The 27920-nt window shown below is 40.7% G+C and overlaps 1 long non-coding RNA gene across 1 annotated transcript in view; it reads right to left on the bottom strand.

The window, feature by feature from the left end:
- Positions 1–20817, bottom strand: part of Gm40736 — a 29025-nt gene extending 8208 nt beyond the window's left edge. The window contains exons 1-2 of the long non-coding RNA XR_871947.1: positions 20667–20817; positions 20217–20273 (exon numbers count right to left, since the gene is read on the bottom strand). This is a non-coding gene — a long non-coding RNA (predicted gene, 40736). The remainder of the gene's footprint in view (positions 1–20216; positions 20274–20666) is intronic.
- Positions 20818–27920: the final 7103 nt, after the last annotated feature.

Below are 27920 nucleotides of genomic sequence, written 5' to 3'. Positions count from 1 at the left end.
TCACTGAGTGTCCTGATCTCCTTCATCCTGCTAAGCACACGGGGACAAGAATGGGTGGTGACTATTAACTACCACAGTGAGGTAGCACTGTGGGGACCTGACACCCAGCCCTGCTCCCTGGTGTGTTGTTTGTAGCCCCTCTCCCCCCACCAGCTCCTCCTGTCTGTCATAATCTATCTCTATCATAATCTCTTGGAAGCATTTTCATGGGTCAGTTTCCAGCCTCAGTTCTTGGGCACTCCAACTGCATGGCAGACTTAAAGAGCTCCACAGTAGCTGCCTGTCAGGTTGACTCTGATGGCTGAGTGGCCCTAAGCAGCCCTCAAGCCCAGCGCTTGAAGTCTTAGCCCTCTGTCTAACTCTTAGACTGCACTTGCATCGTTTCTTTGTCTTTAAGAATTTCAGAATGATCTCACAGAGTTTCAAGTCATCAGTCATGGACTATGTAAAACATCTCAGGTCTCTAAATCCAAGGGGGGAAAAACGACCACTATCACCTTCTCGCCTCCATTCCTCGTCTCCAAACCAAAGAGCTCTGCATGATCTCTTGTTAGCCAATTGATTATCAAAATGATGATGCAGTTTTGTTTTGTTTTGTTTTTTGTCTTGTCTTCAAGGTGGCTTTTTTTTTTTTTTTTAGACCAAATCTTACCATGTCACTCAAGCTGCCTTCAGGGTTCTGGGATTATAGGCAGGCCTCTGCCATCACATCCAGCTTTTAAAAGGATTACTTCTTTTATAAAGGATTCAAACCCATTTTTCCAAAGAATGGGGGAGGGGAAGAGACAGCCCTATGCTTCACAGCCATCTATGCATATATACATACAGGGAGAAGGAACTTAGCTCCTGTTAGGCAAGCCAATCTCTGTGTATTCTCGAAAACTCAATTTGCAGCTGAGGAAAGTGATATTTATTTGAAGGAGCTTATTGCCGAGAGTGAATCATGAGCCTGCCGGCTGTGGAGACTTTGAGGCAGGAAGAACGGGGGCAGTGATTAGTCTGAATGTTCCACGGACAATATGAAATCTTTGTCTTTCAAAGCATTTGTTTAAGTAAGAAAAAGTTTACCCAGCCTGGAGAGTATTCCAGTGTGGGAAATGAAACTTCAGAAGCCTTCAAAGCTTATTTATATATTTGCTAGGCTTCTTTCTGCCAACTTTCTCCTCTCCCAGAGCGTCCGTTAATGCTAAGAAAAGCCTCGGAAAAGTACACATTATAAGCAGGGAAAAATCTTAATGAATGTAATATATTTGGCAAATCTGTTTTATCTACTGAGATTTTCTTTCCTTCTTCATTTCCTCTCTCTCTCTCTCTCCCCACCTTCCCTCTTTCTCCTCTCTTCTTGCTTTGTCCTATGTTTATGTTTCTCTCCTCTCAAAGAATTAAAAATAGAAACTCTATCTCCTGACCTTCCTTTCCCTTGAAGTTATTTCTATTTCCTCCTCCTAACTCTTTTGGGAAATGCAAGGGACAGGAAAGGACCTTGAGAGCCCTGTCTTAATGTCCCTTCTCAAGTCTAACCAGAGAAGAGACATTCAATGCAAAACCAGCTCCCGACCATGCAGACGAGGGCCCTGGAAGGTAGAGATGACCCTTGGTCAGTCAGATGCCCGGCTCCTTTCCCCTGCTATCCAGAGTGCCCCTTTCTTCCACTGATGTGTTCTCAGGAATGATTAAGCCATCTGAACAGCCTGACATCAGCTCTCTGAGGGAGAAAGAAAAAAAATCGCAATCACACAAAGCATTCCAAATGCAGATCCAACAGATTAGGAGTTACCTGGACCATTTCCTCCTGATACTCGTGAGGTTAAATGAGAGCCGGGTAGCTTTGTATATCCCGGTACATAATTGTTCTCCTTGTGACCTAAGATTCTCCTAACGCCTTCCTAATCAGGGAAGCCTTAACATCACCTGAAGAACTCTAGCCCCAGACCTATTGAATCAGAAACCTCATTTTAACATCTCCAGGTGGCCCATATGCACATCCGTTGGCAAAGCTCTGTTAACAGCCAGTGCATAGAGGCACCTGGCGTCTGGGCTGAGGAAGAAAGGGCTGCACCTGCTAAGCCTACTTTGTGTACTTTCTGCAGGGGAGGTTTCTACCTCTAGGGTGTCACCAGGTTTCCTGTGTGCACACTCTTCCTCCTCTCTAATGGGCTTTTTCTCTCCATCTGTTTGCTTCTCTGAGCCAGGGGGCCTTAGTCTAGGTAACCACAGGTGAGACTCATGCGCGCCCCACCCCCACCCCGCCATCTCTAGCTTCCTGCCATGAGCATCAACCTGTGCCCCTGTGGGGTGGTTGCAGAGACTGATGGCTTGACATTTACAGTTCCTTGCCCAGAGAGGAACACATGACATTTCACCAAAGCTATACATAATCCCCCTTGATTCCTTATAGGATGCCGAGTGGAAGCACATTTTAAAATAATTCCATTTTACCCATCCCAACCCCATGATATTCACCATTGTGCTCAGTGGTAGGTAAACAAATAGCTAAAATACACTGTTCCCAAAGGAGTGTGTGTGTGTGTGTGTGTGTGTGTGTGTGTGTGTGTGTGTGCACAAACACACTCAGTATTTTTGCACTTAAGAAAAAGCTTGTAGTGGAAGCAACTGGGTTTCTTTTGACTGGCTGCGCATAAGCACAGTGAGGGGATTCCTTTCATCTGCATCTCAAGACCAGACGCCTCCCAAGAGCCCAGTGTCTACAATCAGGCATATTCCCAGAAACACTAAGACTGGAGACCACGTATGGTGGTGAACAGGTCTCTTGAGCAAGGTTGTCTCAACCATGCATTGAAAACACAAGCAGAAGCTGCCGTTAGCCTTTTAGCTACTACTGCGCCTGTTCTGAGCCCTTGCCCACACGCACAATTTCTATTCACTTTCCCACTCCTACCCCTCACGTTCCCAGCCCGTCGCCCACACGAGGAGTTGCGTTGGAATCCTGAGTTGCCCCTTTATCTTCTCTTGTGTTACACTTATTTCTTTGAGGTTGAGGGCACATGTGTGCCACTACGGAGGTCAGAGAACAATTTGCCCGGCTCAGTTCTTCTCCTTCTACCATGTGGGTTCTTACAATCAAACTCGGGTCACCAAGCTTGACAGCGCATGCATTTACCTGCTGAGCCCGCTCACCGCCATCTTCCTTTTCTTTTAGATAGTCAGGAATCCAGCAGGGGCAGCCGCTTCACTTGTGGTCAGGTTTCGGGAAGCTTGCTGTGGTTTTGTTCTCCTGAATAACCTCACCCATTCCTCAGAGGCCACAGCTCAACGGCAGGACAGGACGATGAACATTCTGCCTACCTCAATGAGCACAGCTGGATTTACCTCCTGTTAGGCCATGGTTAAACATCTGTACCTCCTCCTCGTGGCACTTATAAGTTATGTCGGAGTGTGTGTCTTCCCACCTAGGACTCTATAAATGCTTCCAAAATCAAAATCAGAGCTCTGTACACTCTTTCTACCTTAGCCCCATTCTGGGCTAGTGTCATCCTCGCAGAAGTAGGAAAACTGTAGGGTGGTACTGGGCATCACAGACATGGGTATTGCCAAAACTCCTTCTCAGGGAAAGATGTAAGCAATATCTATCCCTTCTCCTAAGGTCTCAGTGACAAAACAAGGCATGATGCGCCAAAGCTCACTCTAAAGAACCAATGGGTTTATCAGGCTTCTTTACAAAGCATAGGTTTTACAAAGCATAGATTACTTGCAGGGTTATTAATGCTACACACACACACACACACACACACACGAGAGAGAGAGACAGAGACAGAGAGACAGAAAGAAAGCACATCTGAAAATTGTTACCCAGCAGGGATGACAGTTCCCTATAGCCATAGGCCCACATGGAGGCCTTACACCCCAGCTTCTGAACCTATGTATGTAGAGTTATATACAACAAATGGGAGGACACAGCTGGATAATCAGTGAAGATCTCTGCCCCTCTATGGGGACTGTAAACAGTTGACATTCCGAGCTGAGGTCTTTTGCAAGGGAGTATAGCTGAATGTGTTTGCTTGGTCCTAAAACCGTCATTCATGACCATTTTCAGTTCCTTGAAAGAAGCTTTTGGAACTTCAAAGAACACAGCAACTCAGAGATGAGCTATTCAACATTTGCAGAAGTCTGGATTCCTGCCCCAGCTTCCCATAGGAAACACCCCCCCCCCCCCCGCCACAACCTCCATTCATAGTTCTCAAATGTCCTCTTTACCATTGTATTCTTTAGTCCATCCTTTAGGCCTGCTGAAGAGAAGAGCAAATCTAGGCAAATGCTTTATTTCACTCATTTTATTCATCATCAGTTCCACAGTTAGATGCTCTCAGACCAGATGGGATATAGTCTTCGATCACTAGTATGACAGTTCAGGGTGGCAGATATTTGCCACTCCTCTTACGTATCCCCTCTTGAGGACACTTGAATACCAAAGTTTAAGACTCGGGCTGCCACATATGTGAAGCTAAGCAGACCTTCTCTCACCTAGAAGGTAGCCCGTGCCTGGGATCTTATTCAAAGAGATTCAACCAAAGATTACTGTGGTCATTTAAATATGCCTGGCACCATTAGGAGGTGTGGCCTTGTTGGAGGAAGTGTGTCACTGTGGAGGGTGGACTTTGAGACCTCCCTCCTAGCTGCCTGCAAACAGTCTGCTCCCGGCTTCCTTTGTATGAAGATATAGAACTCTCAGCTCCTCCAGTGCCATGCCTGCCTGGACTATGCAGTGCTTCCTGCCAGGATGATAATAAACTGAACCTCTGGATCTGTAAACCAGCCCCAATTAAATGTTGACCTCTATAAAAGTTGCCTTGGTCATAGTGTCTGTTCATAGTAGTAAAACCCAAACTAAGACAATTACCATGAAGCAACATATATTCTTACTAAACTCTTCTGAAAATCATCCAGAGATATCTCATTCACAAAACCCAACATAACTGGCTTATAAAAACAGCTTTTCCTGACACTTTTCATCTACATAAATACCTTATTTGTGAATGCATATGAGCATCCATATGCGTCGCGTTCTCCCTAAAAGATTTGCCTCTCTCTCCTCAAGCTTCTAAATGCTTTCAAGCTCAACTCATGCAAGGTTTGGTCTGTCTCCCTTCCCTGTGTGCACCTATCTTTGATCTCTTGACTGTGGCTGCTACGTCCACTCCAGTGCAGTCTGCTTGGTAGGCCTAAGGGCCTGAAAGAAGTCACGAAGCGAAGAGTTTCAAGGAAACTTTGCCTCCTGGAACCTTGGCATTCCCATAGCCCATATACACAAACCCTGTCCCCGAGTTAGTCTGGAGTATGCCCTCTTTCAAAATTGTTTTATTATAAGTGCCTTTAAGGATTGATTTTTGACATATAACTAAGCCTCCACCAGTGTTCCAATGGCTCCTAGAAAATCCTTGAAGCCAATGGTGAGCTTGGAATTCAGTAAGAATGTTACCTATTCAGTAACATTCAAATTCACTTCTAGTAGAGACAGTGAAAATAATCAGGCATTACAAAGTACAGAGCTAGAAAAGCTCAGGACTAGTCTGCATAGTAATTACTTAGGACAATAGCTGAGTCTTGCCCAAACACAGGAATGCACAATGGCCTAGCAAATGGGTGGGTTGTCGAATGAAAGAGTTAGTGGAAGGGAATTTCCCTGATACAGGCTTCTTCACTAGGCCCAGAGGAATAGCATAATCAGGTATTTACTAAAGATCCCCTGGTGGTGGGTTTAACAATAGACGAGCACCTCGATCCATTTTCAGTGGTAAAAGTGGCCTGGTCCCTGCCATCTTTTGACATAAGCATTCCTTTTGTTTTGTGTCACTGTAACTTGGTGGATGTGTTCGCCTGGTTTTTTTGTTTTTCTTCTGTATAAAAAAGTCTGGTGTTTGTTTGGACAATACATTCAGCTCCAACACACTCTCTCATGTCGTGTCTGTTTGCCACCCCATTCTCTCCGACTCAATGCCCATCTGTCTGAGACCCTGATTCCCACGGATTGAGAGGGGCTGACTGCTCCCAGTCTGTGGCTTGTGGCCCCTGATATTTTTAATCTAGTCCTAGATGGCCTCTCCCAGCTTCTTGTCTCCCTATGCCAAAGTCAGTTCCTCATTGATTAAAAGAAAATCTCCTGGGAGAAGTGTAAGGTGCTTCTCTTTGACATGCAGAGAATTAACACAAATAGTTATTAGTCCTCCCCTGTCCAAAGGACTTGCCTAATAAACATGAACTGAATTGTTATTTCTAAATACCTCCCAATACGAACTTTATCAAGAAAGCATGGATGGCTCCACTATCAAGAAACAGTATCCAAACAAAGGAATAATTTTTACTCTGATGAGTCCTGCAGACACCTTAAAATGACAGTTGCAGAGGCTAAATTCTGTTCCACAGCCAGCAGTAAGTCCGGAGTCTCCCCCCACCCCCACCCCCAGGATCCCAGCAAAATTCCTGAGTCCTCCCCAAGATCCCAGCAAAATTCCTGAGAGGAAGGTGGAGCACGGACTCCATCTTCCGAGCTCTGCTGAGCCCTCTCTCGCTTCCTGCTTCTGCTGCATCTCTGTTCTCTGCTCTCTCAGTTCATGCCTTGAGGTCAACCCTTTATCTTCTCAGATTCCCCACTTAGGTGTCAAGGGAGCAAAGCCTGTGATGTACTGTAAAACTTTTGCTGGAGTTTTCTAGGTCACCACCAAGAAGTTATATTCCTGCATAAGACAGCAAAAGCTTCATCGCATCTCCTCTTGAAAGTCCCTTGGCCACTGTCACACAGGGGATCTCCCACTCTTCCTCCCTACTCTGGGCTCACACCAGTATCTGGACAACTTGTTATTTCATATACATGCATATGATCAATCCCTCAGTACCCAAATGAGACTGGTTCTTAGACTCCAGCATCCCCAGACAGCAGAATCTATCAAGTACAAGTTCCTTATATATAAAATAATGTAGGCTTTACATATAATTTATACACATCCTCCCAAATAATTTTAAACACCCCTATCTGCATATTCTACATGGCTAATAGAGTATTAATGTTCTGTAGATTAATATTGTTTAAGAAATAATGGTCAAAAAATAAGTATGGCATGTTCAATTGCAGGTGAAACCTTTGCAAATATTGTGCATTCACTGTTGGTTAGATAGATCTGAGTTGACCTGTGTCAATGGGTGTGGAAAACCCATTGCAATTTCAAATGCTTCTCCCTGTCATGCACAAAAATTCGGCTCTCTGAGTAGCCAAAACCTTCAGGTCCTCAACAGGCAAAGAAGCAAGTTGCAGCTTAACAGCAAAAATAATCTCACATGCCATCACTCTTCAAACAAAAGCCTTCCTCTCTTTTCACACACACACACACACACACAAATATGCCCATATGGAAAGATCTAAAAGTTTTCCCTGCCTGTATAATAATAAGGTGGAACCAAATATTCTCTCTACTCCACTAGACTCTTAGGTTCAAAATGAGCAGGGACAATCTCTTTTGTTTTCTGCTACTTCTAGAATCTTAAGTACAATGCTGACTTTCTCAGCAAATAAGTGGTTTTTGAATAATTTAAAATCCCTTTCAGGCTAGTGTTCTACAATCCTTTAATATTTGCATTTTTGTTTTCACAAAGACAATTTATTAACAGAAGGAAAAAAAAAACAGTACGTGAGAGGTACTGTTCACTGATGGTGACCATGGCAACCCCCACTTTCTACAGGTACTGTTGAAGGAGACAGAATGATATTCTCAACTCCCTAATCTTCACAGCCCGCAGGCAAGAGCTCTGAGTACTGAATGTACCCCAAGTCTAAGAGTTTGGGTCCAGTTCCCTCCTGTGGCCCAGAGTCTGATATTGAGGGCAGGATCACTCATCTCCTTGAACTTGTGAAGAGCAGTCAGACAGCCAGCATGAAGCCTGTGGCAAGGACTCATCTCAGCATACTGTGTCTTTATCCCATGACAGGTTCCGACTTTGCTGTAAACAGCAGTACCATAAATAAATGAGTCACTGAAGGATGCAGAGATGTAGCAGATGCCAAGAACATTCTTTCCTTCCACTACCTGGGGTCTGTACTAAGGACCTGTCAGGTTCCCATTTCACAGACCTCTCCCTGAAGCAAGATATATCAATATATGATATTGATCCTGGTGGGTCAGGGCCATGGTTGACCAGCTGAATATCTATTACCTAGCACTTCGCTCACCTTCTGTAGAGACTCCCATCCTGTGCCAAATCTCCATGGGGCCTTCCTACCCCCAGAATACCCTATAGTTCATTTATCTAGTTTCATTTTTCATATCAAACTTTTCTCATGTTTAAAGAAAGTTCAAGAGAAAAATCTTTTCATAAAAAGTCAAAGCATTAAAATAGACAAGTGGCACTTAGCCCCACTTGTCTGGAGAATCTAAGGCAACCTCATCTTAAAGAGATTGACAGTTGAATGGCGGTTGCTTGGGAGAGTGGAGAAGGAAATAGAAAAGTTCAATCGATAGGTGCTGTCTCAGTTAGGGTTCTATTGCTGTGAAGAGACACCATGACCATGGCAACTCTTATAAAGAAAAACATTTAATTGGGGCCAGCTCACAGTTTGAGAGGTTTAATTCATTATCATCATGGTGAGGAGAATGGCAGTGTGTAGGCAAACAGAGTGCTGGAGAAGGAGCTAAGATTTCTACATCTTAACCCGCAGGCAGCAGAAAAAGGCTGTGTGCCACACTGGGTACACCTTGAGGATCTGCTAAGCCAACCCCAACAGTGACACACTTTCTCCAATAAAGCCACACCTACTCCAAACAAGGTCACACTTCCTAATAGTGCCATTCCCTATGGGCCAAGCATTCAAACACATACGTCTATGGTTGTCATTCCTATTCAAACCACCACAGGTACTAAATTATAGTTACATAGAAGTGTGAGGTTCTGGTGTGCTGTAGTATACAATAGGGTGACCATGGATAGGAATAAAAAACGATAATTTTCAAAGAGTTTAAAAACCAGGGATTTAAAAAAATATTTTTAACATAAAAATGATAAATATTTGAAGACATTAATATGTTTTAACTTGATTTAAATGTTACATATTGTCCACATGTATCAGAACATTACATGGTACTCTATGGACATATATCACTTTTATGTTTCTCTGGTTCATTGACTAAAAATATAAATTAAAAAGCTAAGAATAGGATCATTTTAGCTATAAAGATCTGAAAAGCTAACTCAAAAGGATGACACAAAGAAGAAATTTGCTGTCCCTTAGAACACAAATCCCAAGGTGGGGTCATCCCCAGGGTTAAACAATTCAGCAGCTTAGAGACATTCTGAGTCCCAGGTTCACTTCATTTTCTCTGACATCTTCATCAAGACTCAAGAATGTGATACAAAAATGGATGCAGCTGTGCCAGTTATGGTCAAAGCCACATACAGCAAAGCCTCCTGCTGGATGCTTCCTCCAGAACAAACTTTAGCTCTCCCAAAGCAACCCCAAGCCTTTCCCTCTCATTTTGCCAATCCAAACCACATTCACGCTCTGCTCAAAGCCCATTGCTGGCAAAGGAAGTGAACTGATCATGGTTGCTTATGGCTATTCAGAAGTCAGCTCTTAAAGTTGGGAGCCCAAGTTTTCAACGGCTGAGCAAAATTAGGATTGTGGAAGGAGAGCCTGAGAAGCAGTTAATCAACAATATTAGGCAATGATTATAGCCATGTTTTAAAAATAGCCATTCCAAACAGGTTACATATCCTTAAATAGAGAACTAATTCCAAATGAAAGGGATGTTTATCAAAATGATGTTAATGTGGGACAAGGACTTAGGGGAAGTGATAATAGATAGTGATTGGCAAGAGATAAGATGGGGTTGGGTGGCAATATTTAGAAAGCACTATACACCACATATGGAATTATCAAAAACACAAAATCAGTCAAGTGTTTTTAAGAGTTAGCCACCACTTATCCTAAGGTTGTCAAATAATTGATTCAGTTCATTGCTTTCTCTTCAAATATTTAATAAGCTTCATTGATTATTTTAGGATTCCTGATTTAATGAACAATTTTTCAAAGGAATCTATTGTTGTCTCTTCACGTGACCTTGAGACAACAAATACCACATGCAATGGACATCATCAAACTCTGAGAGTATTGGATATTGGAATATTTTAATATTTAATATTTTAAATATTGTTAAGCCCGCCATCTTCTACAGTCATTATTTCATGGAAGCTTGCCAAAAGAGAACACATGTGAGTTATTCATTAACAACAGGAATCGTGACTGGGTCAAACTCTGGGAGTGTATATGTAAAATGTTAAGCCATGTCATAGCTCCTCAGAGAGAAACACAGTGTGTCTCTTTCTCCCTGTCCACTACCTAAATGCATCAAAGGCCTCTGAAGACAAGGGATAACCGACAGCCTCCATTATCATGTTAGTCAGATTGCTCTCACTGAGAAAAACACCAGGAGTAAACAACTTCCAGGGAGGGAAGTTCCATTGAGTTCACAGTTTCAGAGATTCCCATCCAAGGTCTGCAGGTCCCATCTGTTTGGACCTGGGGCAGAGTGGGGAATCAAGGCAGAGGTCCTAGCAGCATCTTCATAGCTCTAGAAACAAACAAAAGAGGGAAAAGGGATGGAGCCTCAAAATCCACTTCAAGTACACACCTGCAGCGACCTTCCATTAGGTCCTACCTTTTAAAAGGTCTGCTATATGCCAGTAGCACCCAGCATGGCCACCACCTACCTAGTGTAAGTGCCTTTGGGGGACATTTAAGGTCAAACCACAAGAAACACCTTAACCAACATGATTTTAATGACTGAGACCATTCTTTTTGATTCACCACAACAAAACTTCTGTCTAATTTCAATATTGCTGTCATCTTCCTTTTGAAAAAAAAAAAATCCAGAAAGAGCAAATGTTGAAAGGCTTCTTTTCGTCTGACAAAGAACACAGCATGATAAGTGTTGTGGTACCCAAATTACCATCAGCCGAGTCCCAGTAGCTCACATCTGCTTGTGGCGTTCCTTTTACAATCCATCAGGTGCATTGAAAAGGTCTTTGTGCTGCGGAGGCGAACAAAAGTCACCTGTGTTTCTGAGTTTACTCTAATTTGTACACAAGATATAATTTGCTACGCTGCGGGTCTCTCGCTCGAAAAGATTCAAAACAACAAAAGCAAAAATAATCACTACTATTCTGAGAGTGAGATAAACGATAGAGAACAGGGCTGTGATCAGCTGGGAATTACATTAAATCTAAACTACAGACAGGAGCAAAGTAAAGACTTTCTGAAGAGAAAAATGCCTGAGTTTATTTGCTGTAACCCCTCATTTCATGCACAAGAAATGGGGCCAGTGCCCTTGTAGTTAACATGGCCGGTTGTATATATGAGTTAATTTCCTTCCCTCCTCAAATGTAGCCAGGAATAGTAAAGGAGTAGGAAAAAGACAAATAACCTAGTAAAGGAGTAGGAAAAAGACAAATCTTCAAAGCGAAGCAGAATAGAAGAGGAGATGAAAGACAAGTCAGAAGAGCAGTGGTCATTCACAAAGAAATCTGGAAACAAAGTATCTACAGGTACATAGATGATACAGATACAGATACAGATACAGATACAGATACAGATAGAGATGAAGATAGAGATAGAGATAGAGATAGAGATACAGATACAGATACAGATACAGATACAGATACAGATACAGATACAGATACAGATACAGATACAGATACAGATACAGATACAGAGAAATACAATGAGAACAACACTTGCCTTGCCTCTAAATCCAGAAAGGCTAAGGAATCTCTGAACCCACTTTATTCTGAAGGAGTAAGAGGTATGGATGAAGCCTCAGAAGGTTTACAAAAATCAGGATACTGAGCTAGGAAATCCCTAGGTGCTCTTCCCCACTCTGCTCAGCCTGGAGACTGTTCATCCTTCAATCTGCAGAAGGTTGGCAACTTCTTCAGTAGACACACCAAACCAGAGGAACTCCATACTGGGACAATGATGGAGGACTAAGGCCCTGCTGGGAAATTACTGATGAAATAATTGATGATGATGATGATTAAAAATAGGTTATGTGTTGGATGTTGTGTCACACTTTAAGCATTCTGTATTACTTTATTAAATTCTAATAACAGTCCTACAGAATAGGTCCTGGTGAATGTTCACTCTACAGATGAAGGGACACAGTATGTTACGAGAGACAGAGCACTTCTTTAAAATGAGCCATTCTGACTTTTAACTACTGTGCAGGATTCCACCAGGCCCTGACAATGATTTTCAGAAAGCAGACTTTGAGATACACAGCTCCAAAGCAGTACATTCAAGCACTCATTTTTACAGACATTAAGAAGCCAACCAGAAAAGGATCTGCCTGTTGGAGACACCAGTTGGTCAGAACCACCAGGTACCCAGAGCTGTCACACAAATTTTTATAGGACCTTATAACTAAATAGGAACAGACAGCCAAAAAGACAATATATTGGTAGAAAGTGTATAACATGCCTGTAATATGTCTGTAACATGTCTATAACATGTCTATAATATATCTGTAACATGCCTGTAACGTGCCTGTAACATGCCTGTAACATGTCTGTAATATGTCTGTAACATGTCTGTAACATCTATAACATGTCTGTAACATGTCTATAACATGTCTGTATCATGTCTGTAATATATCTGTAACATGCCTGTAATATGGCTATAACATGTCTGTAACATGTCTGTAACATGTCTGTAACATGTCTGTAACATGCCTAAGGGAGTTGAACCCAAAGTGAGAAGGGGGAAGGTTGAGGAGATAGAGTAAATGAATATGAAAAAAAGAAAGAAAAAGCAAACTCAAATATCCTTAGAGAAACATAAGACAGTGAATTCAAGGAGCAAGGACGCATTGCTATTTAGAATAAAGAAGCCCATGCAGTAAAAAAAAGATGTTTTCTTTTCAAAATGACATCAGAAACTTTAAAAGTTGAATAGAAAGATTAGAAGTTAGTCTTGAAGAAATTAAAAACAAAATAGTTAAGAAATAAAATTAAGTAATTAATGTAAGAATTCAACATCTAATTTAATAGGGGCATCCCAAATTAAAAAACAGAAAAGAGGGGTAGGCTGAAATTATCAAAGATAATAATAATAATTAATGGAAAATTCTCAGAGCTGAAAAATGTAAAACAAGGGACCCTTTTGGGAAGCAGCACAGTGAAAAACAAAAAGAGTTCTGAAGTATACCTTTCTACAAGTTCAGGTTATCAGGGTTCAAGAGAAGCTCCCCACAACTTCAAAACTAGAAAGAAACCATGCCTAAAGAAGTGACTCGGTAGGACTCAGGACAAGACAGGACATTTCCAGAGAAGTCAGGAATTAACAGGGAAATGTAAGAATTCAGAGATTAAAAACCCAAATTCCAAACTAGTTCTCTGAGTGCACTGCCATCCCCGACCCTGAACAAATCTAACTTGCAACCTGCTTCAAATCATGGAGACTCCTGGGGATGCAGAGACAGGTCCCTCTGTCTTCGTTGGGACAACAGCTTCAGCAGTACTGTGATCTCTCCACTGTTGGGATATTGTTCCAAGGAAGCCAGCCTGGGGGACTCCTTCAGGGCTTCCTGTCTAGGGATTCTCACGTGCTCTTATAGATCTATTCTTTTACATCTTTCTGACAGGTTTCCAAAATTCTAATCTTTTGAAGGTAGAAAATTAATGTGTGTGTTTGTCACTACAATTTTAGTGTCTCTGACACAAAAATTTTGACGGCTGCAAATTTAATGTCTCTGGCAGTGCAGATTCATCATCTCACTGTTCAAGTTGACAAAGCCGGTTCCTTTGTCTACAGGCTTCCTACGACTGAAATAAAGACACCAACCAACAGAGTCTCTTGTCTACAGGCTCTGTGAAGACTCTTCTGGGCTCATTCGCACACTTGATAGATTCTTCTCCTGGTAGATGTAGGACTAAAGTTTCCACTTTCCTCAGGATAGTCAGAAAGGAACTTCGGAGCTCCCTATTCATTCCTGATACATAGCCCTCCATATCTCAGGCGACAGAGAGCAATCAAGTACCTCCCTGACTGTAAACTGTGTTGATGTCGTCTTCTGCATCCAGCCAGAGACACCTGTTTCTGGAGAGTTTAAGTGATTACATCAGACCCACTCAGATAATGCCGTATCATCTCCCTTTTTCAGATCTTTTATCCAGCAAAGTCCCTTTCACCGTGTTATACAACACAGAGGCAATATCACGGCATGAACATGTTAGGAAAACCATTCTGCCTACTGCAACGTCTAAAGAAAATGTCACCTTAGTACAGCAATAGACGCATCTAATGGGAGCCCAGTCCCTATTTTAATATAGGGACAGTTTCATTTTCGTATGTAGGCATTGTTAATGCATCAAAATTTATTGAGGTCCTTTTAAAGTTAAAAATGTTTTTGTAGACTCTAAGTCAAAAACTCTTAAGAATAAGTTTACTCTCAAGGTGTGTAAAATATAGTAGAAAAATAAAAGAAGACCAAAAAAAGCACAACCTGAGAATAAACACAAGGTTTTTTATTTATAAGAGGTCTAAGAGAGGCAGCAACTCCTCATTGTATATGGAGGGGAGCTTCTTGAAGAAGGTGTGCCGGTTTTAAAGAAAATGGTTCCCATAAGCCCATTGGGAGTGAAATGGCACTATTAGGAGGTGTGGCCTTGTTGGAGTGGGTGTGGCATTCTAGGAGTGGGTGTGGCCTTGTTGGAGGAAGTGTGTCGCTGAGGGTTGGCTTTGAAGTTTAAAATGCACAAGCCAGGCTCAGTGTTGCTCTCTCTTCCAGCTGCCTGCTGATCTGGATATGGAACCCTCAACTGCCTCTCCAGCACTATATCTGTTTGAATATAGCCATGCTTCCTGCCATGATAAAAATGGACAAAACCTCTGAACTCAAAGCCAGCCCCAATTAAGTATTTGCCTTTATAAGAGATGTCATGGTCATGGTGTCTCTTCACAGTGATAGAACACTCACTAAGACAGAGGGTAACTCTGAGTTCAGTTCTCAAGTGAGAATTAGCCTGGGGGAGACACAGGGTAATATTAAGAGCAAGGAAAAGGAAAAAACATAAATATTCACACAAATACCTAGAACTGTGCATGCACACGTATTCTACACCAAGAAATGAACAACTGGAAAGTAGGAATTCTTTTAATTGCAGATACTGTAGGATTTTCTGGACGTAATTCCCAGACTGTTTTGCACATTGAAGAAATCTATCTCTACTCTAATAATTTGATAACAAATTACAGGTTAGGTATCTCTAACCAAAAATGGTCCAAAAGCTAGAACATTTTGAGCACTCATGTGACACTTCAAGTAGAAACTTCCATACGTGACCTCAGCTGGCAAGAGACAGCTTGAAGGTGTGTATGAAATTACCTTCCAATATTTCAGGTGTAGCAAATGCAAAACTAGCTGAGCTTTGTGTTTGTCCTTGGATACCATTCCCCGGTACCTGAAATACCTCTAGTCCCAAGCACTTCGGAGAAGGAATATTACTCTTGTATACTTGTGCATCGTTCTAACACTGTGGTGTGCACACATTTCATTTTCTATTTTATCCACCTTGAAAGGTCAGAAGAACAAGGATCCTTAGTCTCGTTTGACAGATGTGACATGCAGAATTCAAGGAAATTAGGGACTCAGGCAGGGATGACCCATTTGTCTCCTGATGATGCTTAGATGAGAATCAGAGCTCTCCATCCACCAGCCACACAGGCCATTACTTATCCACTACAGTTTGCCACCTCTGTCCCTATTCATTGCCCCCTCTGCTTCCTTTTTAAATGCATGCTACATCACTATGGATTTATGAAATCCCAGAAGAGAGACTGATTCTTTTTTCGATGCCTTCTGGTTGACCACACAGAACAGGGGAACAAAATTAGACTCTTACTCAGACATCATTGTTTTGTTGGTTTCCATGCTTCCCAAAATGAATAATTTCTGCTGTTTTACCCCAGTCATTAAAAGAAATAAAGGCATCTGAAGGGAGGAAACATTATGATTGTCCCGGGGATGCTTCCTAGAGGACGTGTGAGTTATTGATATTCTCTACTCAATCCGGAAACTGTCTCGGGAGATGCGGGAGAAACGTGAAATCCTAGCAATGACTGAGAAACAAATTGACGGAATGAGAGACGGCTGCGACCGCAAATAGCTTTTCACAATGCTGCCTGCTCGGTTTGAACTCAGACTTTGGTTCTGCAAATTGATAAGGGGCAAAAAATTAGTTTCTATCTCAGCATTTTACCTTGCGGTTAAAGACCAAAGAGGAGGTTTTAAACTCAAAATGGTTCCTTTAGGTTGCTTTGTTTAAAAAAAAAAAATCACAAAGTGCTTTGATTTATACACACACACACACAAAGACCCACACATTGCATTGTGATGTTGGAAACAGACTCCGAAGAGGGCATGTGACTGCTTTCTATAGAGGTTTTAATATTTTCATAGAGATCTTCACTTCGGCTCCTCAAGCATTTGCTTTCATTTTGTCTTATTGAATTAGGCTGCAAAGCACTCAACCAAGAAGCTCTTTGTCATCTCTAACCAGACTAACATTGATTCTGCATATCCATACGCCTAGTCTGGGTTTATTAATCTATACATCTATCCCTCTGTAAAAAAAAAGAAAAAAGAAAAGAACTCTCTAATTTATTATGTAAAAGGCCCAGCCGCCTCTGCAGCCCATTTGCATGCAGGTATACTTAAAAGAATATTTGTTTCTTTCACTTAGAGCTGGCTTCTGGAGCGCTAAGCCCAGGGGAAATGAAATTATACTATGATTTTTCATGGTGGATTAGGTGACAACCATGACAAAAGCAGGCCAATATTTTGAGTTTTTTTTTTTTAATATAAACAAGTTTTAATGTAAAGCAGTCTAGGCCGGTTTAAGCACAATTCGACATGAACACATGCATATGCACGCTCTCCAAAGGGCAAGTGCCACCTGATTCACCGGCTGTTGTTCCTCATTTGAGTGAGATCACCCACAGCCTGAAGACCCACTGGGGTAGGGAACTGTTTCATCATAGTGGTGACAAAACTTGTTTTTTCCCTAAATATCCCTGATTCCAAATACTGAAGACATTGATATATGAATTATGTAATAATAATAATAATAATAATAATAATAATAATAATAATAATAATAATTGGGAACTTCAAGGGACCTTAACTGTCATTAATTACACATTTTCTGCTTCATCTTTTTTCGAGCTTCTTGCATTTGAAGCAAGACAACTAATATTGTCCTTGCCTTGGTCACGTAAGATGCTTGTGAGTCTCTTTCAGTCTCTCCACCTTATTTTGATTCAGAGTTGTTTTCTGTACAAAGAAGAAAGGTTACCTGGCTCATCCAACCTACAAATGCTCATTAAAATGAACTAAAATTCTGTCTTCCAAAAGTTCGTAGTTCAAAATCCCAGCCAATCCTAAGGTACCAAAAAAGTGGTATGAAGATGTGAAGCCACCATCCACATTCACTGCTGCTCTATCCATAATAGTCCAGACTGATGGACGTCAGTCTAGATGTCCATCAACCGATGAATGCCTGATGAAGATGTAGTACATCAACACCCATGGTTCTCAGCCTTCCTAATGCTGTGACCTTTTAATACAGTTCCTGATGTTGTGGTAAGCCTCAACTATTTTGTTGCTACTTCATAACTATAATTTGCTACTGTTAAGAACCATAATGTAAATATCTGTGCTTTCTAATGGTCATAGGTGACCCTTGGGAAAAGGTAGTTGGACCCTCAAAGGGGTCATGACCCACAGTTTGAGAGCCACTGAGCCACACAATGTTATATTTGGGTGAAAGGAGGAACATCCACACAGAAGCAGGGGGAGGGAGGATGGGATAGGGGGTTTCTGGGAGTGGGGAAAATGAGGAAAGGGGATAATATTTGAAATGTAAATAAAGAAAATATTCAATAAAAATAAATAAATATATTTTTAAAAGAAAAATGAAATTATGACATTTGTAAGTAAGTCAATGAAACAATAATCCTGAGTGGGGTAATTCAGAGCCAGAAGGACAAACACAGCACAAGTCTTTTATATGTGAATGTTAGCTCTTATGCTTTAGATACATGTGTTCCATTTAGAGTGTCTACAGAGGTTAGGTAGTGAGTAAGGGACCATGCATGGGGGAGGGTAATCTTTCCAGGAAGAGAAAATAGAATATAGTTCTAGGAAGTGTTAGTGGGGAAATCAGAATGGGAGACTTAAATGGATTTGGAGTAGGAAAGCAGGGCAGAAGAAGAAATATCAAGAGGGATAACTAGTATAAAATCCCTTTGAAAAGCCATCTGGAAACCTATTCCACTGATAGAAGCTGCCCAAAATATATATGTCTTAAAAGGAGTTTAAATGGAACTATCATATAATGAGGAGATAGTGTTTCAACTAGATGTCAGACGCTAACAAATAAAACCCCCAGTACCGTGGATGGGTTACATCTTTTTGAGACATTGTGCAGAGTGATTCAATAGACTTTCACAAACAGTACAGGCTATTGCCAAATCTATTGGTTGCCATCCACAACTTAGTACCAGGACCCTATTGCTGAAGTTACTACAGACTTATATGTCATAGATCATGGGGAGGTCTAGCTGGTACTCAGCCAGAAGCTCCATCCCCACTGGCTAGCATTCATACTACTGAAGAGTGTTATATATGTAACCAGAGGAGAAAAGTGATAAGTCTTACTCCTCTATGAATCCTGAACTCTACACTAACAACCTACCCGCAAAATGTGCCCACTGTTACAATAGTGGTACAAGTGTTATGAGAGGAACTAATCACTTTTTTTTTCTTGTATTTAAAGTCACCTCCATGAGCTAGAACCCATACATGGCACTGTTGAGTCCAAGAACCTGATACCAGATAGGTCATAAATCCGAGGGGAAAACCTACTACCATTAATCAACTGAATGATCATAGCGATGGACCAATTCCTAATGACATATTGCTAAACCCAGAAATCAGTGCATTGTTCAGCCCTCATCAGAATCTTCTTCTTGCAGTGTATGGTAAATAACACAAAGGCACACAACTGAACAGTGTATAGAAAGTGAGAGACTTTGGAGTGTCCAGTCTTGATAGGGTATCTTTATCACACCCCTCCTCTCAAAAGTCGGGGATTTGTGTGGAAGAGAAGGCATAAGGGTTATGAAAGCTAGATGTGGTGGATTATTTCAAGGAAACAAGTGTTTTCCAGACACAACCGGGCAGATACACATATTAATCCACAGAGAGTGTGTCAGTATGCAAAAGACCTGAATAAGCTCAAGCCAGACAAAATCCCAGAATGGAGGAGGAATAGTGGACATAAAGTTCCACCCCAAGCCAAGAAGCCATGTGACAACTGATAGCTACTGAAAGGAGAAAAAAAATCACTTTTCTTCAATGGCATGACACTAAGTACATTAACCACACTCCAGGACAGGCTCCATAGTTAGGAATAATTAGCCAACACAAGTTAAACTCCATGGTGTGTGTGTGTGTGTGTGTGTGTGTCTGTGTGTCTGTGTGTCTGTGTGTCTGTGTATTTGTGTGTCTGTGTCTGTGTGTCTGTGTGTCTGTGTATCTGTGTATGTGTACTCTTGTGGGTAGTTTCAGGGTATTTTAAAAGAGATAAAGAACATGAAGCTGGGTGTGTAAGTGAGTAGGGAAGGATTTGGGAGGAGTCAAGGGAGGGAAAGAATACAAACAAAATAGACAAGGAAATTCGCAAAGAGTAAATAAAAGTATTTGTTGAGTGGATTCTTTTGAATGTTAGTGAGTTTATAAAAAGAGTCTCCAGGAAGCTTTGGTCTTCTCCCTACCATGAAAAGATACAAGCAGATCTGTAAGCCAGAAAAAAAGTAGACATCAAAACTTCTGGCCCCTCTGTCTTTCTTTATATGTCCCACCTCTATCTATTATCACTTGTCCTTGGTCTATGGAAAGAAGGCTCCATATGACTCACATCCTTCCAACTTAAGAGCCAGCGGAGAAAGAAATTCTCCCTTTCCAATTCCAACAAACGTCCTCATAGTCAGAGTACTAGAACCATTGCTGTTGTTCTGGCTGAACATGGTGTAGTCATTTCTTACTCTGGAGCTCAGAAATCCAGTCAACCAACCTGAATCAGAAGAACTGAACTAATGGAAAAGTGAAATCTTCCAAAATGTCGATTATAAGACCAGGAACAGTGTAAGAACTTACCATGAAAACACAAATGTTGACACGGGACACTCATCTCTGAATCAAACCTGATAGCACCTAGGGGGAAAAAAATCACAAGGCAACTGTTATGTTGTCCTAGTGTCTGTAAATGCCAAGGTCTATATGATGTTTGTTGGTTTGTGTTTTTGTTTTTGTTTTAAGAACATCCATCCCTGTAGAACACATACCTCGGATTCTTTTCACATGTTCACTGGAACCCTACCTTCCAAGGCTCCTTCTCTAACTAGCCTTCCTCTATCCCATTACTATAACTGTACTTTTGGGCTACTTTATTGGGTTCTTTTATCTACCAATCTTCTCTGCCCCAATCCCTTACAACCCCCCAATTCTTGGTAGTAGAAAAAAAAGGTTAGACTACTTTTTGCTTAGGAAAGTTCTATGGGGCAAATCCAATTTTCATCCTCAGGATAGCCAATTTCTTCTTCTCACCTCTTTGCTCAGGACCCCTTCCTTGGCAAACTGCAGCAACAGGAACCAGCAGCAAAAGGGGTAGCAATAGCTTCTGCAGCCTCTTGGGGCTCTGGACTTTTTATACCCTCTCAAGAGTCCCCCAAATTCCAAACAGAAACTATCTTCAGCTGGCAGAATCACACTCCAGCCAGAGCATGAGACAAATCATAGTCAGCTGCTGTGGACGATCTGAAGCAGCTCCACATCCCACACCTGGAATTAAAAAACATTCACGTAACATAACTGGGTTGTTGGTCTTTTTAAGAAACCAAAATTCTCACTACACACTACTTTCCCTGTCTTCTCACTCCTTCTCTGGGTCCAAAATCAAGAAATTTATACTCCTTTGTGAATTTTTTTAGGAAACCAGACTTAACTAACAATCACATGACCTTGATCCACCGTTACAAACTTAAACTACAGCTTTGGATTCTTTTGTCCTGCTTTCCCCTCGTTTTATATCGATGAGAACTTTTACTGCCCATGGTATCTAGCGACCATTCTCAAGCTCAGAAATACGAGGCTGTGGCCTCCCAACTACATGTGCATTTTACATACAATTCGCTTTACAGATGTCCCATCTCTTGCTTTGATTTCTCTGATTGGCTCCACATCTTAAAGGATCTCTGTTCACCATTTGATGTTTGATAGATCCCATAGGTCTTTGTAGTTAATGGTCATGCTACGATCATGCTACAACCTCTAAACCTTATCTAAGGAGGAATGTGTGTATAGCCTACCTGCTTTTATTTTTAATGGGAATTGATAAGGAAAGTTCTCATACTTTCTAAAAGCATTCATCATAAAATAAGTTCCTGTCTCAGAATTGTGCTCAAAACCTTATGTAAGTCATTTGAAGATGGGTAGGCTAGAGTATGAGTCTTGTCCATCCTCATAATGGTTGACTATAAAAATCAATATCACCACCGCTCTGTACATTTATCTAATGTAATAATCAATATCAATGTCTTTACTGATATTTACTTAATATAATAATCAATAATAATACTGTTTGTTTATTTGATGCTATTGACCAGGATAGAACAAATCCTTGCGCTTTATCTGTCCTGTATATATATAGGCTAGGCCATTTACCGCTAACATCTCCTTGCTTTTTCTATTTCTCACTCTTCAAACAAGAGGAAAAGAATGAGCTAAAAGGATACTCAATATGTTACCACATTGGAGAGGCAGTTAGCATTACTGTACCCTAACCTCCCTTTGCATTATTCTAGGTATTGTAAACAAAGAAAAATAGAATTATAGAATTATATACGAGGACATAATATTATTTAGCCCTCTGTTTTCCAGGGAAAATCTAGCTGATGCAATAGAGAAGTTCCAAGATCCTGGTACCTTAAAACCTGTTAAATTATAATGTGTTTGTTTCTGGTTAGCTAAATACTTCCATACAATACTTCAGAGATATAAACTCCTCCTGATACATAGACCTACACTCTCTTAGAGACTCAACAATTCTATGCACTTAGCTGGTGTCTTGCTTACTTTTCTACTGCTGTAGAAAAGTACCATGAGCAATGCAGCTTTTAGAAGAAAACATTTAATGGGGCCTTAGAGATTCAAAGGGTAAGTACATGATCATCGTGGTGAGAAGCATGGCAACAGACTGGCAGACATGGTGACAGAGCAGTGTCTGAGAGCTTACATCTGATCCACAATCGAGAAAGAGAGAGACAGACGACAGACAGAGACAGAGACAGAGACAGAGACAGAGAGAACTGGGAATATTATATGCTTTTGAAACCTCAAAGCCTACCATAAGTGACACACTACCTCCAACAAAGCTACACCCCCTAATCCTTGCCAAACAGTTCCACCAAATGGTTAAAAAAAAGCATTTAAACATATAAACCTATGGGGGCCATCATCATTTAAACCACTATAGCTGGTGTGTATGGAAAGTGAGCAAGCATGACCACAGGTTATACAAGTCAAAGCTGGAAACAGAGTTCATCATTTCTTCCTGTATTTCTGTTGGTAAAATTTGGTCTTGTGGTCATATCTAACAACATGGAAGGCAAACAGAGAATATGGTTCAGATTATATATAGATAGATGATATAGATATAGATATAAATATAAATAGTAGTGACTTTAAAGAGTTAACATTATCACTATCCAATCATTAAATTGCTTAGGGCTCAAAGAGGAAGACAAGATAGAGTATCTATGAATCAAGAAGTGAGAGCTCACTGGGGACTGAAGTGGTCAGGGATGACAAGGGTACACAGATTTTTGAAAATGGATAGATTATAGAGAATATAAAGAGCCATCTCAAGAGGTGAAACAGCATAGCAAAAGTAGGGTTAAAGAGAAGACAGAATCATGAAGTGGAATGTAAACATGTCATTCTGTCAACTGCAGCCTATGCCTAGAAGTTGAGAATAGCCTATATGGCTAAGAAGCCTGGAGTGAAACCACCCGACTATGAGATCAGTCTCTGCCACCACCGTGAGTACATATTTATTTTGCATTCAAATTCTTAAGTCCTAAGAGCCCACTGTACTATGCTGCCATTTTCTTAGAAATCTCTAAGTCGAGGCTGAAGCTCTCAATTTGAGTAGAAAATGGTAACATTCCCCAGAGGAAGTCCCTCATTAGCTTTGACTTGCTCAAAGAACAAATAAAAATCTAGTGACAAATTCCCATAGACAAGTATTAATCTCATTAATTCTTTCATTTTTAAGTGAAGCCACAAGACTGTAAAAGAACAAATCTAAGACGTCAATGAAGAGCCATATCAAGAGGTGATGTCATCTACATCGTGTCAGATGCTCCAGTTCACGGACACTGAGATGTAGATAATTAAATGCCTTGGACAGAAGCCTAGCTTTATAGCAAAATAAAAGTAGAAATAAAAGCCAATAATTCTCTCTTTGATCCCACCTCTAAATACCATCAGTGTTCGGGGATACTACAGCTCTGATCAAATCTGCCTGATAAATTAGGACATTCCTAAAGTTAACTCGCACATGGTCCCAATAGACGTTCTAATGGATGTGTGTTTCTAAACCACTTTGGAAAAACTCTTTGGTTGTCATGGGAACACATCTCCACTCCTACCTGTTCTGGTGTCCCAATGTGTTTCAAGTGTAAAGCTGGTATTTATACTCCTTCACATAGAGCATCAATCATGATCCCACTGTCCCATTGTGGAAATTCTGGGGCAACGGTTACTTACCACTAGGGGATTTTGAATCCAAAGGAAACTATGCTACCTGTCACTTGCCTCTCCAGAAAACTTTGCACAGATATACAGGGAGTATTTTAGTTGTAAGTAAGGGCATATTCTTGAGAACCTCTTATAATTTAAGTACTTTTACCATCAGTTTATCTTAGGAACACCATGTCTAAGTAACATACAAATGAAAACAATTTGCTTTTTATACCAAGTTGAATTTCCTAATTTTAGGGGGAAGAAAACAGTGGATAGAAAGTTTAAGCAACTTGTTACCATCACCCATCCCTAGAAACTGGAAGAAGCCACGTCATCTGCCTTCAATGAACTTGAATACATGTAGAACAGTGATAAGATATTGTTTTCACTCCTGTTCTAGTTAATATAGTATACACACACACACACACACACACACACACACATCTCTTTATCTACTTTCAGATACATGAGAAAATGCTGTGCCTCCTGTCTCCTAAACCCATATCATCTTCTTGGTCTCTTCTGCTACTAGTCATTAAATCATCAGTATGGAATCTCATTAATCCTCTACTTTTAAATTCTCCAGGTTTCAGACCATGCGTCTTGACAAAGTCCTTCTGGACCTATGTATTTTATAGCCTCTGGACACTGTTACAGGAATAGCAGCCTTCTCTTAATTCATCTCTAGGGTTTGCCATGGATATCTGTTCTGCTTTCATTTCTGCTGCTGTAATAAAAATACTCTGACAAATGACAATTTACCAGGAAAGGGATTAATTTGACACTCAATTCCAGGTTCCCAAGTCATCATTTTGATGAAGTCAAGATGGAACCTTGAAGAAACTGGTTAGATCTACAGTAAGAGCAGAGAGGTGATAAATAACATGTGTGCTTGCTGCTCTGATCACTTTCTCTACTCTTAGGCAATTCAGGAACCAAACCCAAGGAATGGTGCCACCCACAGTGGGTTGAGTCTTCCCACATCTATTGACATAATTAAGAGAATTCCCTACATACACTCCCACAAGACAACCTGATCTTGAAAACCCATTCTTGAGAACTTCTTCCAAGATAATTCTATATTTTGCCAAGTTGATGATTAAAACTAACCATGACAATATCCTACATGTTGCTGAGAGGAGGGATATAATAGAAATTCTTTAGTTTAAGCTAATATATACCTACAGTATCGTTCTATTTAAATGTCCCTATCTGGGCTTTTTATAAGACTGAAAATCAAGTTAATATCAAACTTAATTGGAAGACAAATATTTTCATTGGTTTGATTACTGGATAAAATCTTAATCTAATACCTCTTGATTAAACCAGCTGTCCTGTAATTCACAATAGACCGAAGTATCATTTAACAGTTTTGAAATTGTTTTAGTGTTATTTAAGAGTTCCTCTTCTCAGGTGACTCTAGGTGCAGATTTAGGTTTGTTAAGATCATTGCAAAGAGGGAGACACTGGCTGGTAGCAGGATTACATAATTCCAGACTATATAACTAGCTCCAATTTCAAGGGGGAATTTGAGCCCATTTCACCCCAACATTTCTACCCTTCTCACTCTCCAACCAACTCAAAATAAGTCCACTTTGTAAATAAAAATAACTAATTGCATTTTAAAGATAATGTCAAAATCTAACAGCTTATCATCAAGCTATTTCAAATAAACATGCAAATATAGTTATACTTATACATTATAAATAGTAAATATTATATACATTAAAACTAACCATGGCAATATCCTACATACTGTTGAGATCAGAGATATAATAGAAATTCTTTAGTTTAAGTTAAAAAAAAATACCTTGGTATTTTTCATATCCCTATTTTGGTTTTCTACAAAACTAAAGGTTAAGTTCATATCACATATGATCTATATGAATATATTTTAATATAATAATACATATTAAATATATGATAATATAGTGTTTACTATGAAATTATAATTACAACCTTAAGACAGATTTTTTAACAAGCTGCCCACTTTCCAAACAGATGTTCCAAAGTTACCATTTGAACCTGGTGCTCTCAGCATCAACTCTATGTTAATTACATGTTTTACTAACCTGAATGTATTGAATGGTGGACCAGAATTTACATTATTTAATGGAAGTAAAATTCTTTTAGCCATACTAGTAAAACTAAAACTAAATGCTTAGGTAAATACCACAGTCATTGAAAAACATGGATCCCGAGAAAGGATATGTAGAAAGAATATCTGATGCTGAGAAGGCTGGGCTGACTCCATGACAGGCTTCAAATTGGCAGTTTAGGAGACTAGGCCTAAATCTCTGTTTCCAAGAACTGGGCAAGTCCAGGCAAGTCCAGGCCTCAGAAGCTGTCCTGCCACCCGGCCTGAGGCAAGGACGTGGATCAGCAGCAGTTTCTAGACTTTCTCAGCAACCATTTCCAGACATCTCGAGCAACAGTTTCTAGCCCCACCCTCCACCCCCCAGGCCCCAGCAATGGTTCTGGAATGTCCCTCGAGATAGAGCCAATACTAAGATAGAGGTCAACCTTCACCTCCCCAGAATTCCCCTAAAAAACCGGGCCTGCAAGCTCACTTTGGGGTCCCTCCATCTTTGTAGATGGTAGACCCCAGCATGCTGGACTGCTGCAGATTAAAACACTCTTTGCATTTACATACTATTTGAGTCCTGGGTATCATTTTTCAGCCAATTATGGACCCTTACAATGCTTGTATGGCTGTGCCACCTCTCAGTAATAAATCTGATGGTCTATGGCTCAGGCAGGAAATGGAAGGTAGGACATCTGGGAAGCAGGAAGGAGTCTGGAATAGAGCCAGCCAGGGGAGAATCGCCTGGGAAGATGTGAAGGGATGGACACACAGTACCTGAGCACAAGGCAGAATGTAAATTAGAATAAATGGATTATATTAAGTTATGATTTTAGTCAGAGAAAAGCCTAGCAATACAGTCAAGGTATTTGTAAATATATTTTTAGTCTGAGTCTTATTTCTGGAAGCGTGGCACTGGGAGGAAGAACCAGGCCAAACTTATAAATGGAGCCCAACTTACAGCAGCTAGAGCCCAGACTTACAGCCTGAACAAGCCCAGGTAAAAGGCAGGGGGCAATGGAGGGAGTCAGGTGAGCTGAACAAGAGGCCTGCCTACTCTAGTAAAAAGAATGGAGCAGACCAAAGCCTGGGGGCACAATGGCTGCAACTTCTCCCCAAGTGCATCATGGTTAAACACAGTGGAGAGAGCTAGGCCAGATGCTTGCAGCCTAAACACACTCAGAAGCTTGGAAAGGCCTCCCGATGGCCAGCATAAAGCCAAACCCAGGAGTCCTGAGCTATCTGAATGGCTAGGGCTGAGCTAGCAACAACACAAGGTACAAAATAAAAAGCCCCAGGCATCTGATCCGGTAAGGTATTAAAATTAAAATTGGTAAAATAACGTCTTTTGGGAGAAATTTTGAGATTTAAAAATATATATATTTTCTATACTTGGGGTGGAGAGAGGCATAAGAACACGCTGCACCTGGATTCCGTATGATCTCGCCTCACTTCTCAGCATACAAATGTCTGCTTTTTCAATGATTACAGTTGTGTATGTCCTCTTTGGGAGAGATCAGAATAAGACAGACTTGGAAAAAGAAGAGACTGAGAAATTAGATACTATATTAGAGACCACTAAACATAGGCTGAAAGAATCTTTAAATCAAAATAGGAAACCCTCAGAGAAAGCCAATCTGGAACCTTCAATACTATTTTTAAAATGTAGTTCCAGATGGGAACGGTTCCATTGAGAAATTAGGATGGCAGACCATAGAGATACAGTGTACTGAGTTAAGAATCCAGAGTCTGCTTATTGATGCTAACTTAAAGCAATGCCACCCATACACAATGGATTGTGTGTTTCATTCCATAGTTTGGAGAATTAAGGTATATACACAGATTGACATATCATCCAGTTGATATATTTCGCTTTTTGCCTTGAGTTCAGAGGGGGGTGATTCTGAGACTGCACCTTTGTTAGAGATTATGGCTGTCTTTAAAATGCCTTTACAAATTAAATCTGATGGTGC

This window comes from Mus musculus, chromosome 10 (genome assembly GCF_000001635.26).
Source record: "Mus musculus strain C57BL/6J chromosome 10, GRCm38.p6 C57BL/6J".
Taxonomy (NCBI): Eukaryota; Metazoa; Chordata; class Mammalia; order Rodentia; family Muridae; genus Mus; species Mus musculus.
The sequence above is the reverse complement of the archived record's forward strand: the minus strand, read 5'-3'. Positions and strand labels throughout refer to the sequence as shown.